At 36.2% G+C, this 14641-nt stretch overlaps 1 non-coding gene and 1 pseudogene across 1 annotated transcript; one reads left to right on the forward strand and one right to left on the reverse strand.

The window, feature by feature from the left end:
- The first annotated feature begins 8002 nt into the window (after positions 1 to 8002).
- Positions 8003 to 8087, forward strand: TRNAQ-UUG (transfer RNA glutamine (anticodon UUG)). Its single transcript has one exon. It is a non-coding gene; the product is annotated as a tRNA-Gln (tRNA).
- A 6245-nt stretch (positions 8088 to 14332) lies between these two features.
- On the reverse strand, positions 14333 to 14430 carry LOC144244349 (U6 spliceosomal RNA; annotated as a pseudogene).
- Between the last annotated feature and the right edge of the window lie 211 nt (positions 14431 to 14641).

Below are 14641 nucleotides of genomic sequence, written 5' to 3' on the forward strand. Positions count from 1 at the left end.
CTCTCTGTGTTTAAAGATTTTAATGTAACAAATAAACTTGCTTCCTTCTCGTTAAGTTAACTAATCTAGGTTGGACTAGTGACAACACTACTTACTGAGGATAAACTTTATATTATTTCTATTTTCACATATTAATATTCATAGCAGAGAAGAAATCAATCTCTAAAATAAGGATGATAATAGGGAAAAGTCTTTAAAACAGTTTTGGTAATCTCAGCTTACTCATTTTGAGCTTTTACCCATAACGAATCAAGAGATAACTTCAGAACTTTACCACCTCTTTACTACTAGCCAGTTTCAAAATTTACCATGTAGAGTATGGAGTCTTCAAATTACCTTTTGATTAAAAAAAATAGATTTTGGGTTTTGGATTTTAAATACATCTGGGTATAGTAGACAAAGTAATAGAATTGTGAAATAAGGTTTTATTGTGTATAGCTAGTCTGTCGTTGGCTTACCCACTAGTTCAACTATTCAGTGAGATTAGTCCATTTATACATTTGGACTTGCAGGGATGTCAGATTGCCACCAGAGTTTCTAAATGTGCACTCTCAATTCAACTTATCCCATTGTGAACAGGGGCAAACCCTTTGCTTGCTGGCTAGAGTTTGCCGCTATCAACTCTTAAGAGACAGAAAGCTCAGAGTAGAGGTGGTTGTATTGTATTCATGTTTGAGTCAACCCAGCTGTTTGCACAGATCAGATGCCTGGACCTATCTCTGCTTGGTAAATACTTTGGTTAGTGTAATGGGATGCATTATTATATTTTCTTTGATTTATAAACATGGGCCCCTTGATCCACACATGGTAGAGGATTCATTTCAGCTCCTTTTCTCATCATATGCATAGATTTTCCTCTGATCTGAACAAACCTGTGCTTCCCCGTGTCTACCCAGCTTTCTGAGCTGTTGCACATTGTTTGTGAAAAATGGCTCGTTGGGAGGAGCATGATGTGTGAGGCTCTGGATTTAATCATGACTTTATTGGACTTACTGTTGGAACCAGTTCAACTCATCTCCCAAGTGATCTCCAAAAATAGATATTGAAACCTGCTGTCTTTTACATGATGTGTGACAGTATGACATATTGAATCATGGAAGTCACTAAAATGAGACAAACCAGGGCCTCTCAGCAAATTTTTTTAAAGCCTCCCAAGGCTTGTGTTTTGGTTTGTTTTGTTTTCATGTAAACTGAGGATAGATGGTCGTTCCTATATGTAGAAGCATAGTGAAAATTAACTAAGCAAACAAATGTAAAAAGCAAAGATGACAAACGTAAAGGCAAAAAAAAAAAAAAGTAAGAAACTATGTAAGTCAAAAAAGAAAAGTCTGAAGCCTAAAGATCTTCAAATGATCGGTATCCTGATAACTGCTTTTAGAGATGATCTGGACACCTAGTATTTCTTTTTAAATGCCCCCAGCAGTCCCATCCCAAGGAACTGTGTCCGAGATATTGAACAGAAGTGAAGATCCATTGTTGTATTCTTCATGAAAAATAAATCAAATCATTGAAGTAATATCAATAATATTTCCAATGATAGGGGAACTCCTAATTGGTGGAATCAAACAAATGAATCTCATTTGTTATTATTTATTTTGTTTGGGGGCGCCTGGGTGTCTCAGTTGCTTAAGCGTGTGACTTAGGCTCAGGTCATGATCTCACGGTTCATGGGTTCGAGCCCCACATAGGGCTTTGTGCTGACAGCTAGCTCAGAGCCTGGAGCTTGTCTTCGGATTCTGTATCTGCCTCTCTTTCTGCCCCTCCCCTGCTCATGCTGTTTCTCTCTGACTCTCAAAAAAAAAAAAAAATTGTTATTTTTTCATTTGACTGGCACTATTTTATCATGCTAGAATTTTGGTCTATCCATTCAATTTGGTTGTGTTGCAGAAATTTGGATTTTTTTTTTTGCACAGGGAGCTAGTTACAACTTTGACAATAACCTCACTTTCAGCAGAAGCTTAACGTTTTGTCTTCTTGTTTACTTTTACAAAAATAAAATTATAACCATCAATCAAAGTGATATTCAAAAAATGGTAGAATTGAATTCATGACTGTGAGATTTGGGGGATAATTTGTATTTTTATTGCAACATAATTTACAAAGACCAAATATTGAATATATAGTAAATGTGCAAAAGTAGGTATGTGGTTAGATAATTCATCTTCCATCTATTTTTCCATCTCTTTAAAACTGATCTTGTGAAAAAAAAATAAGGACATTAGAACAGCTCAGCGTAAAATGTTAAGTGAAAATAGTAGAATATAGAATTCCACGGTCTTGTATAGAATTACATACACAGTGCATTCACAGTTAAATTACCTTCATGTACACATATATACATGCAAATAACATGATGTAAGAATTTTGCTAACATATTCAGTAACTCTCTGATGGAGTGATTATGAATTCCTGCTTTTAATTTTTTCTCCTCTGTTGTCTCTTTTCCAAGTTTGCAACAAGTATGTTGTTACTTTTATAACCTGTAAGGAATTACTAAATGCTCATTAAAATGTGAATTCAGCTAGTTGGATATTTTGTCACTGTTTAGTGTATTTATATACAGTGCAAAAACAAGTTAGGTGTGTGATCTACAATGATGAGTGCCAAGGAAGTCTGGCAGGGGATGAGGGGTGTGGAGCCCTACAAGATGTGAAAAAAGAACACTAGAAATACAGTCTTGTCTTTGGTATATGTCATAAAGCCCCTCACCCCTGCAGTGCTGGGGTGAAAGACAGACTCTGCTCCTTTTGCCGAAAGACCAATGTGAAAGGTCCTGACAGAAACATAGGTTGTCACTGAGATTGGGAGAAGGGGAATGTTCTCAGAGCAATTCAGGACTGTTGTGTTTTTTTTTTAAATTTGATTGTAGTTGACACACAATGTTACATTAGTTTTAGGTGTGCAGCATAAAGATTCCACAAGAGATTCAAGAGATTTGATGGGTCTTTCTGTTATGCTGTGCTCCCCATAAGCGTAGCTACCTACTGTCACCATACAATGCTTTTGCGATATCAGCGACATATTTTTAATGCTGTACCTCTCATTCCTGTGACTTATTCTAGAACTGGAAGCCTGTATCTCTACTCCCCTTCACCTACTTTCCCCACACAGCCCCTCCCTTCTGGCAACCATAAGTTTGTTCTCTGTATTTACACATCTTATGCTGCTTTCTGTTTGTTTGCTTATTTATTTGTTTTGTTTTATATTCCACATACGATTTCAGGCAAGCAGAATTAGACTTACGCTGCTTTATGGAGTGCAGACTCTTAAGATACCAATTTTATTCCCTATTTCCCAAGAGTTTTGGAGAGAATATTCCCTGTATTTTACTAATGTTCTTTTTATTCTCCATAATAAAAACACTCGAGAGGGCTATTAAAATCACAACATCCATGGTTCCTGAATCATAACTCAGAGAATTGATTAATGAGGTTAAAGATATAATTAATTATTATCCCGGTCAATGTTCTTTCTTTTTTAGAGTAACATATGTCAAAATATTTTACAATCTTAGATATTTTCCTGCCAAAATTTAAAAAAATGCATATAACAGGCGCCTGGGTGGCTCAGTCGGTAAAGCGTCCAACTTTGGCTCAGGTCATGATCTCATGGTTTGTGGGTTTGAGCCCCACGTCGGGCTCTATACTGACAGCCTGGAGCCTGTATCAGATTCTGTGTCTCCCTCTCTCTCTCTGACCTTCCCCTGCTCACGCTCTCTCTATCAGAAATAAATTTAAAAAAAACATTTAAAAAAGTGCATACAAAAATGTACCATTAAAACATATTTATATATATCTAATTACCAAAAACATTTGTTTCCTTATTGCTATATGATTTATATGTCACATTGTGCTTTTACTGAAGTTTAATCTACCTTAAAGCACTAAGAATAAAAATTAAAATCAAACTATTGCTTATGGAAATCATATTATAGCAACCTTACGTACTAACTGCAAGTATTCAAATTTTTGTTTGAAATTTAAATCTAAATAGCTTTTTTGAGGAAATATTTTTAAAATTCTTTTTGTCTTAAAATGACAGAATTTATACTAAACACTGCAGGAGAATAGGGAAATGAGTTTACCCATAAAATTCAGTGTTAACATTTCAAGTTAAAAATAAATCAGGAAGACAGTAGTTCTTTGTTTTATAAATACAATGATTACTTTACAGAATTTAAAAGGAGATGGACATAGAAATGAGACTTTAAATTAAGAGAACTGGGGCACCTGGGTGGCTCAGTTGGTTAAGCGTCCAACTTCAGCTCAGGTCATGATCTCACGGTTAGTGGGTTTGAGCCCCGCATTGGGCTCTGTGCTGACAGCTAGCTCAGAACCTGGAGCCTGCTTCTGATTCTGTATCTCCCTCTCTCTCTGACCCTTCCCTGCTCACGCTCTCTCTCTCCCTCTCTAAGAAATAAATGAAAAACATTAAAACAAATTTTTTTAAAAAAAGAAACTTAAAAAAATAAATTAAGAGAACTAAACTTTCATGTTACAACCTACTTTTTGAAATAGAAAACTACAGTTGGATTTCCTTAAAAGAAGGAAAAAAGAGTCTGAGTTGGGTGCAACAGTTAAGCTTAAAGTTCATCACCAAGCATTATTTAGTTGTAGCTATATGCCCTGCATAGGCTTTTGTATATTTCAAGTAAGATCTGTGGCCATTTGAAAGGTTTGTGATAAATAGTGTTCTCATAGACAGTGCATTTCACACGATTGTGGCTGCTCTAGGCTTTGTAGGCCCAGGGTCCAAGTTTGTCAACACAAATTTAGATTCATAGACACTTTGACATTGACACCTACCTTTCCACCAATTTATTCATTTATCCTTTTATACATTGAAGACTATTTATGGAGCATAGCCAACAATGCTTACAGATATGGGAGCATAAAGACGAATAGAGACAGCCCTTTCGCACTGGGAAATTATGAGTATTAAGGTTCTTTCTCATTGTGTAGAGTATCTTTTTTGATAGCTAGGGTTTAAAGACATGAAATTAGTAATCAAAGGCTGTAGTAAGGCATAGTGTAGAAATAATGAGATTTATAAGAAATATTCAATCCAAACTGTGATGAGGTTTGATTTACCATTTTCCCCCCAGAATTGGAAACATATCCCCATGTCCCACATCTTTCTCTCAGGTATGAGAGAGTATACACACTTAGCACATTTTGCTTTTTGAACATTGTTTTTTGTTCTCTTTATCTCCACTTTATTTGATACAGTCTTCATTTATATGTGTTACTTGTTATTACTAATATATACATGTACCACTGACTAAGTTACAAGATACAAAGTATAATTAAGGGACCTAGAGGATTTAGAAACTAGATGAAAATTCAGTGATACATTTCTGGGTTATTATTTTTAAAAATCATGTAAAATAGAACTGTAAGAAATTAATTTAAGGTTATGACTAGAATAGGCTTTATGGAAGAGATGAAGTTTGGTGTGCCTGTAGAGGGCTTGTGGGCATAGAAGAAGGAGGGCATTGCTGGGAAAACAAGGCTTTAATGTGACAGTGTCATAGCAATTAGCAAAATATTTAGGATTAAAGGATAATATTGCCATGTGTGTTAGGGGTGTATGTTTAAAATTAATGGTGAAAGAACATGAGGCGCCTGGGTGGCTCAGTCAATCGAGGGTCCAACTCTTGATTTCTTCTCAGGTCATGATCTCATGGTTCATGGGAACAAGCCTGGCATCAGGCTCTGTGCTCACTGTGTGAAACCCACTTGGGATCCTCTCTCTCTCTCTCTCTCTCTCTCTGACCCTTCCCCACTCATTGTCTCTCAAAATAAATAAACATTAAAAATTATTTAAAAATTAATGGTGAAAGGAGCTGATCAATTCACTATTGGCATATAATTAAAATATTAATAGTATTGCTATTTTTGTTGTATCTTAATTTCCTTTAGTTGACTTAATCTTTTATTAGATCACCATTTGAAACAAGAATTTGAAATTGCTCTGATGCTTATCAACTATTTCATTTTCATTAGAATTGAAATAGATGCTGGTAATAGGAATTTCACCTAATAGGTGAAATTTTTACAGTTTCATCAGAAACTAATTTATAGTACATCAGAATTTATGATTACCTTTCTACTTTTCTAGGATATTTCCACATTATTTATTTGTATTTCTTTGAAACACCTTCTCTGGCAGTGAGAGTGGGCATTAATTTTGTGTTATATATGAGTGAATTGAGGCAAAAAGAGGTTTTCTTCACTTCCTTGCGATTCAAAGTCAGTGATGAGCTCTGGCTAGAATCCAGGCTTTATATCCAATGATACACTGGAGTAGATAAAATGTCTCATATGAATTTTTTGTGTTATCCTTAAACTAACATTTGATATGTTTATAAATATAAAAAAGCCCACATCGCCAGCTTAAGGAAAGGCATATTAATGGAAACACCTAATAATAAGTAAAAATTTCCATTAACATATCTGTCTGAATTTGATTAGAATTCTTAGGTAATTTTGAGAAAGTAAAATCATTTTGTATCATTGATTGTAACTATAAGTAAAAAAAGCTCTTGCAGCAAACCGTAATAACATCTACATTTACATGCTTTTAATTCATCTTCCTTTCCTTTGAGCCACATTTTCTGTGTGTGTGTGTGTGTGTGTGTGTGTGTGCACGCACGTGTGCACATGCAACCATGTACAAGCACACATGTGCATTTCTTTCTAAAGCTAGTTTTACTTCATCATTTTGGTCATATAATTAGTTTGGATGGGACATTGAGATATTTCAATAGCACACAGTCAACTATTCCGTTAGTTTGTATTGAATAAACAAGTATTAACATGTAGGCACATTACAGAAAGCCTTTAGCTAGGAGAATTGCTATAGATAATATTGTTCATCATTAAATGGCTAACACTCTCTATGGTAAGTCATTTCAAACACAAGCACTGAGTCAACTGAAATGTTCCATCCAAACAGTGGTTTTGTTTCCTGTGTGTTCATGTATTATGTTCACACATAACAGGAAGTTTATCAGATCTAGTTCTACTTCTTTTCTGTATTTGCCTTTTAATTTTGGTTTTGATGAAAATTATGTTATTTTCTAATAATACTTTAGGGATACAAAAATGATGTTGTAATATCTGCCTTCATCAATTTACTGTTACTGATAATAATAAAATGTGTGCTTTTGGGAGAGGGCATCTAATAGTAGCCAAAAGGCATGATTTGCATTTTTAATTTATTGTATCTAATTTTATAGTTTCCTAAGTAGAGATATATTCCTTTTATAAATAACAAAACTGAGGTTTAAAGCAAATAGATGATTTTTTTTTTCAATCCACATGCTATTCAACACAGTACTGCAAGTCCTAGCTGTAGCAGTCAGACAAAATATATGCCCAAACTGTTAAGGAAGAAGAAAAATGTTCACTAATTGCAGATAACATGATACTCTATGTATAAAACCCTAATGATGCCACCAGAAAACTACTAGTACTGATAAATAAACTCAGTAAAGTTGCACAATACAGAACTAATATACAGAAATCAATTGCATTTCTATCTAATAATAATGAAGTAGCAGAAAGATAAATTAAAGAAAAAAACATTTGCAGTTGCACCAAAAAGATGAAATTACCCAGGAAAAAACTTAACCAAGATAGTGATAGAGCTGTACTCCAAAAGGGATAAAGCACTGATGAAAGAAATTGTAGATGACACAAACAAACGGAAAGATATTCCATGCTCACGGATTGGAACAATGCAGATTGTTAAAATATCCCTACTCCCCAAAGCAATCTACAGATTTAATGCACTATCAACACCAACAGTATTTCTCACAAAACTATAAATAGTAATACTAAAATTTGTGTGGAACCCCAGAAGATCCTGAATAGCCAAAGCAATCTTAAGAAAGATGAAAAAACTGGAGGTATCACAATCCCAGAAATGAAGATAGGGTACAAAGCTATGGTAATCAAAACAGTATAGCACTGGCACAAAAATAGACACATTATGGGGCGCCTGGGTGGCTCAGTCGGTTAAGCGTCTGACTTTGGCTCAGGTCATGATCTCATGGTTCGTGGGTTCGAGCCCCGCGTCGGGCTCTGTGCTGACAGCCAGCTCAGAGCCTGGAGCCTGTTTCAGATTCTGTGCCTCCCTCTCTCTCTGATCCCCCCCTGCTCATGCTGTCTCTATCTCTCTCTCAAAAATAAATAAAATATAAAAAATAAAATAGACACATTATATTAATGGAGTAGAAAACAGAAGCCAGATAAACCCACACTTACTAAAGCCAATTAAGCTATAACAAAAGAGACAAGAACAAACATAAGATGATAGTCTTTTCAACAAATGTGCTGCAAAAACTGGATATCTATATGCAAAAAAAAGAAACTGGGTTACTCTTCTGTATCATATATAAAAACAAGCTCCAAATGTATTAAACACCTTTACAAACAGAGAAATACCTAAAGATCTGAGACCATAAAGCTTCAGAAACCATAAAACTCCTTGAAGAAAACATAAACAGTAATTTCTTTGACATCGGCTCTAGACACGTTTTGTCAGGCAGAAGAAACAGAAACAAAAATAAACCATTGGAACTACATGGCAAAAGAAAGCTGTTTATGCAGCAAAGGAAACCCTCAATAGAGCAACAAGCAACCTACTCAGTGGGAGAAGGTATTTACCAAAGGTATGTCCCAGAAGTAGAGCTAATATCTGAAATATATAAAGAATATGTCTCTCTTTGAATTGCTTTTTTTAAATTTTTCTTTGGCAAAATACCCACTAGTGGAATTATTGGATAGTATGGTAATTCTATTTTGAGTTTTTTGAGGACCCTCCATATTGTTTTCCATCATGGCTGGACCAGTGTGCATTCTCACCAACAGTGTGTGAGGATTCCTTTCACTTCCTGTCCTTGATAAGATTTGTAATTTCCTGTCTTTTTGATTTTAGTCAATCTGACTGGGCTGAGGTAATTATTCCATTATGATTTTGATTTCATTTCCCTAATGATTAGTGAGTTTGAGCAGCTATTTATATGTCTGTCTTAATATATATAATAAGCATATGCTATATAAATAGTTAATGTAGGAAAAAGTAAAATTTCTCTAATCAGTTTATGTAAGACCTCTGAAATAATATGCACACACGGTTGGAATTTAAAGCTTAACTTAGCATAGAGAACAGTATCACACTGAGATTCAGCAGTCCTGGCTCGATAGTTGAATATTCATCTTGGGCAAACTTCATCATCTTATTGGACCTCACATTCTTTATCTGCATGACAAGAAGATTTGATTGAATAAATCATCGAATTTCTCCAGTTTTCTCATTTTGGAATTGTCCAAATCTGAGTGCTGTGCACAATAGGGCCTCAAGCGGATGACAGTGTGGCTCGTGCATATTTCTAAACTGTGTATCCCCTGCTGTGATGGAAGTTTTATTATTAACACTGTTAGTATTTTACAGTTCTCTGCTGTCACTTTCAAAACTTGATGCTACTCTTTCTCAATTTCTGATGGACTTGTTAAATGACATGAGTTAAGCTAATAATCAAATTGATGCTTTTAGGTAAGATGGCAACACTTTTTTTTAAATCACCACTAATGACTTAATGCCCTTAATGCCCTACATATCTATTTATGAGTTAAAATATGAAGTTTTCCTTGTTTCAAATGATAATTGAGAGTTTGGGACAGTGTGAAAAGTCTGAACATGAGACATTCTGGTTTTGTCATCTTTTATACAACTTTTATAGTGGAATTTTTTCTTTTATACATAGAAGTGGAAAGAGTAGTACAATGAACCTCTAAGTAATTATCAGCAGTTTGTCATCATCACCATCATCTTAAGAATCTTGTTTCATTCTAGGAAAGAGATAGGAGTGTGAATAACTAGGATTGGAAAAGTTAAAGGAATAAATCTCATGGAAGTTAAAGTTTCCAGTTGTTGGAGAGGCGGTCCTGGAGAGAATTGTATGCTGACCCTAGTTGCTTTCTGGAATTGTGCTAATTCTGAATGACAGCATTCATTAAAAGTGTATGTAAGCTGGGGTGCATGGGTGGCTCAGTCTGTTAAGCATCTAATTTTGGCTCAGGTCCTGTTCTGCGGTTTGGGAGTTAGAGCCCCACATCAGTCTCTGTGCTGACAGGTCAGAGGCTGGAACCTGCCTCAGTTTCTGTGTCTCCCTCTCTCTCTGCCCCTCCCCCTGCTTGCTTTCTCTCTCTCTCTCTCTCTCTCTCTCTCTCTCTCTGTCAAAATTAAATGAATATTAAAAGAAGGTATAAAATAACTTTTAAAAAATAGTGTATGCAGGGAAGCAGACCAGAATTATGAGTTAGAATTCCTGAAAGATGGTTGTGAAAATTCAGACGTAGAAAAGCAAGGAATTAGAGGTGTTATCAGAAGCATCACTGGATATGAAAGGCCATCCTGTAAGAGGTCGCACTGATTTTGTGGACTTGAGTTAACTAAATGGAAATCAGCAGGGATGGATGTCTTATCAACTATGATAAGTCCAATCTGGAAAGTGCAGTTTTCCAACTTTTGGTTAGGATGAACTAGAAAATAGTGAGTTCTCCATCCCTGCTAATACTATAGAGAGGTTGGGTAATCCTTCAATAAGAGTACCTTATGAGGATTCATGTAATTGATATGAGGTTATAAAGATGACCTCTAAGGCCAACTTTAGTTCTAAGCTTTTACTGTTTTATCTCCAAATCAACATAAATGTTTTGTCTAAACCACTATTTTTTATTGTTGTATTTATTTCTGAGAGAGAGAGACAGACAGACAGACAGACAGCATGATCAGGGGAGGGTCAGAGAGAGAGGGAGACACAGAACATGAAATAGCCTCCAGGTTCTGAGCTGTCAACACAGAGCCCAACGTGGGGCTCAAATCTATGAACCATGAGATCTTGACCCGAACCTAAGTCGGACGCTTAAACGACCGAGCCACCCAGGCGCCCCTAAACCACTATTTTATTAGTTCTTTGGTTTAGGAGACCAGTTGGTTTAGGTCTAAAGTGGTTCCTAGGGAATGGTGTCAGTTCTCACAGAAATTTCTCTGCTTCTCATTTGCATACAAGAAACTTTCAGTATATGATATGAAGCTCTTTTCTCTTTGGTTTGACTGGCCATATGGAGTTGCTGAAAAATAATTTAAAAACTGATCTCATTTTGCACTTTCAGTTGATAACACCTCTGTGTCCTCCTTTGTGCTCTCAATACCCATGCCAGTCTTAATGAGCTTGAACACTCATTGCTGGGGCTGTTACCCAAGCCATTAACCTGTCACTGGCATGTGCTTGCAAATAGCATCTGAAAGCAGGTAGCTCACAGCTACCTGATCTGTGATGATACATAATTTGTAAGTGAAAAACAGTACAGATATTAATTAGTTGTATGTGTGTATGTTTCCCTCTTTCCTGGGAGTGTGAATGTTAACTTGGTTTTCTGCTATTATTTCTGTCACTCACACCCATGTGAAATGTTATTTATTTTAAATATTGAACTCCTTAGATTTTATTTCTTTTTTATAAGTTTATTTATTTTGAGAGAGACAGCACAAGTTGGGGAGGAACAGAGAAGGAGGGAAGGAAAGAGAGAGGCAGAGGGAGAGGGAGAAAGACGCAGAGAGAGAGAGAGAGAGAGAGAGAGAGAGAGAGAGAGAGAGAGAATCCCAAGCAGGCTCTGCACCATCGTATAGAGCCTGATGTGGGGCTGTAATTCATCAACTGTGAAATCATGACCTGAGCCAAAATCAAGAGTTGGATGCTTAACCTACTGAGCCATCCGGGCACCCTATTGAACTTCTTAGATTTTATCTTTACTAAGAGTCTATTATATTCAAAATATTAAAGAAAGATACATATATTAGTCAGAAAAGTGAGTAAGGCTTCCTGGAGCTTAAGGGCTCCATAATCTTCCCAGGCTCAGGATTAAGTGACTTCACTGCTGTGAGCCATTCAGACTTGTTGCTCTCTAAGAGCCTTATTAGCCATCAAGGTGGAGGAGCAGCCCGTCTGTATGTCACACAGGTGTCTGACAGGGTAAAATTTAAACCTCCAGAAACCAGAGCTTTTCTGGTCAATATGGTAGACAAGTCATTTGACTTCTTAAAGTCATCATGTTTTTACCCATACAATTGAAAGGATAATTCTTCTTATGCCTTATTTATTTAAAAACTTTAAATGTATTTCTGAGAGAGAAAGAGAGAAAACACAAGTGGAGGAGGGGCGGGAGTTGGTTGGGGGAGAGGATCCGAAGCACTCTCTGAGCTGACAGCAGAGAGCCCAATGTGGGACTTGAACTCATGAACCACGAGATCGTGACCCAAGTCGAAGTTGGACACTTAAACAACTGAGCCACATGGGGCACCCCCTCTTATGCCTTACTTCTAAAGCCACTGTGAACATCATAAAGGATATAGGTTTTCCAAAAAATTTAAACCACTTAAACTTTTTTCTCTTTTCTTATTGAATGAGAATTGATTTTAACTTCCATAGAGTGTACGACCTCGAGCAAATCTGTCACTATTTCTTGGCAATACTTTGTCAAAGCTCAACAGCAATAACAAATAGTTATTTGAGTGTGTGCCAGACACAGTGCTAACTGCCTTTCATGATACAACCTTACTTAATCTTCACAACAACACAATGAATTTTTTAAATGATCTTTACAGCTGAGAAACCAGAGCTCAGGGAGTTAAGGAACTTTTGAGGCTCACACAGCTAACAATAACAAATCTGGTGGGGGATGCTTTACCTCCTTAGATAAAGAGAGAATGAAAGGTACAAGGTTTCATTCATGCAAGATGAATAAATTCTGGGGATCCAATATAGAAGTGTGACTAGAGATAATACTGTCGTGTTAGACTTGAAATTTGCTAAGAGAGTAGACTGTAAGTGTTTCAACCACAAAAAGAAAAAGGAAAAGAAAAAGTAATGTTAATTCTGTCCAATGGTAATGTTAGTTTGCGGTGATTATTTGCCACTTTATATGACTATGAAAACATCAAGTTGTGTAGCTTAAATATGTACAATTTTTATGCATCACTTATACCTCAATAAAGCTGGAAAAAAGAAAGTAATTAAACCAAAACAAAGTTCAAAAAAAAGAAAGAAAATAATTAAACCTAAAATCCAAAAAGCTTGGCTTAGAGAGGGCATGCATTAGAAGAAAATCAAAGTTAGAGAATGAAACCATTGCTGTGTTATTATTGTTTATTCTAGTTTTTGTTTTGTCCAGTTTTGCCCAGCAGCCTAGATGCATTCTCTTTATCTGCTTTGAAATTTCAACTGCTGCTGCCACTTTGGGAAGCTAGAGATGCCCTTCCTGCTGTTTGAAGTTCCTATTGTTTAAAGCTCGTGTAACTTGAGGAGCGATCGTAAAAGCCTAGGCTACATAGGTCTGACATTTTCCTCTCTTGTCTATGTATCACCTCACTACACTACCACTCTCTGTGCTTGAAGACTTGCCATACCAAGGGGCAGTGTTGAAGCCATGAGAAGAGAATACCTTGTTGCGTGCTCCCTCAACATATGGGTTTGTGTCCCCAGATCCACTCCCCTTTCCAGACCAAGAGCAGATTCTTACTTATGAAACATCAGCTCTGTTGCAAATTTAACCGTGACTTTCCTAGGCACTTCTAATTAGAAAAAATAATAATAATTTTCCCTGGACTATTTTCATTCTGGTCCATGTTTGAGACTCATGCTCCTGAACTCGGTTTCCTTAGAGCATGGGTGTTACATCTTGTCTCTGTATTTTCAGCATCAAAAACAAAGTCTAGCATGTGATTACTTTGGCAAATGATACCAGAGATCCACATCTTAATTTGAAAATAGATATCATTGTGATGGTAAACTTCAGATGTTTCCTTATAGTTTTAGGAGATTTACAAATAGCAGAGAACATTATTTCTTCTTTTAACTGTTTAAAACCAGGAAATCCATCAATTTGCTTCAAGCTTAATAAAAGAACAAAATCACTGTGACCAACACTCTCCCAGAGTGTTGCATGATTACTGATGGACATGTATAAGAACACCATGCTTGTTTTCCACAGTTGCTGAGATAAGCTCTAAGAAATAGAAATATTGTTTCCTTCGGGATTCCTGAAATACTCATTTGTGTCATGGAACTCTACTTGAACAAATTAGGCAGACTGAAACTATACAGACTCTGCTAGAATCAAGGGGGCTGTTGGAGGTATCCAGTATGCCAATGGGCAGTGGATTTTGCTTATGTCCAGTATTTTCTAGCTCCAGATAGGATATAAAATAAAAAATTAAAAAATTCTAAAATGGAGACTTTTTAAATAGGAATAGCTTGGATCCTTAAAAAGTGACATTTTTGCGTGTCATCCTTGCGCAGGGGCCATGCTAATCTTTTCTGTATCGTTCCAATTTTAGTATATGTGCTACCGAAGTGAGCACTAAAAAGTGACATTTTTAATGATGGGGTAGATAGTTCCTTAGGGCCATGCTGGATACCACGAACTAAAAGAGGCTGCAGATGTCAGTTAGGGATGATCCAAATACTCAGGCAGAATACAGGTAAAGTATTCAGAACACAGCATATCTTCAGGAACACCTATAGAATTTTTTGGTGTTTCTCCTTTTATAAACAGAGTTTCTATATTGAATC

The sequence above is a fragment of the Crocuta crocuta genome, unplaced genomic scaffold, assembly GCF_008692635.1.
Source record: "Crocuta crocuta isolate KB4526 unplaced genomic scaffold, BGI_CrCroc_1.0 scaffold18, whole genome shotgun sequence".
Classification (NCBI taxonomy): Eukaryota; Metazoa; Chordata; class Mammalia; order Carnivora; family Hyaenidae; genus Crocuta; species Crocuta crocuta.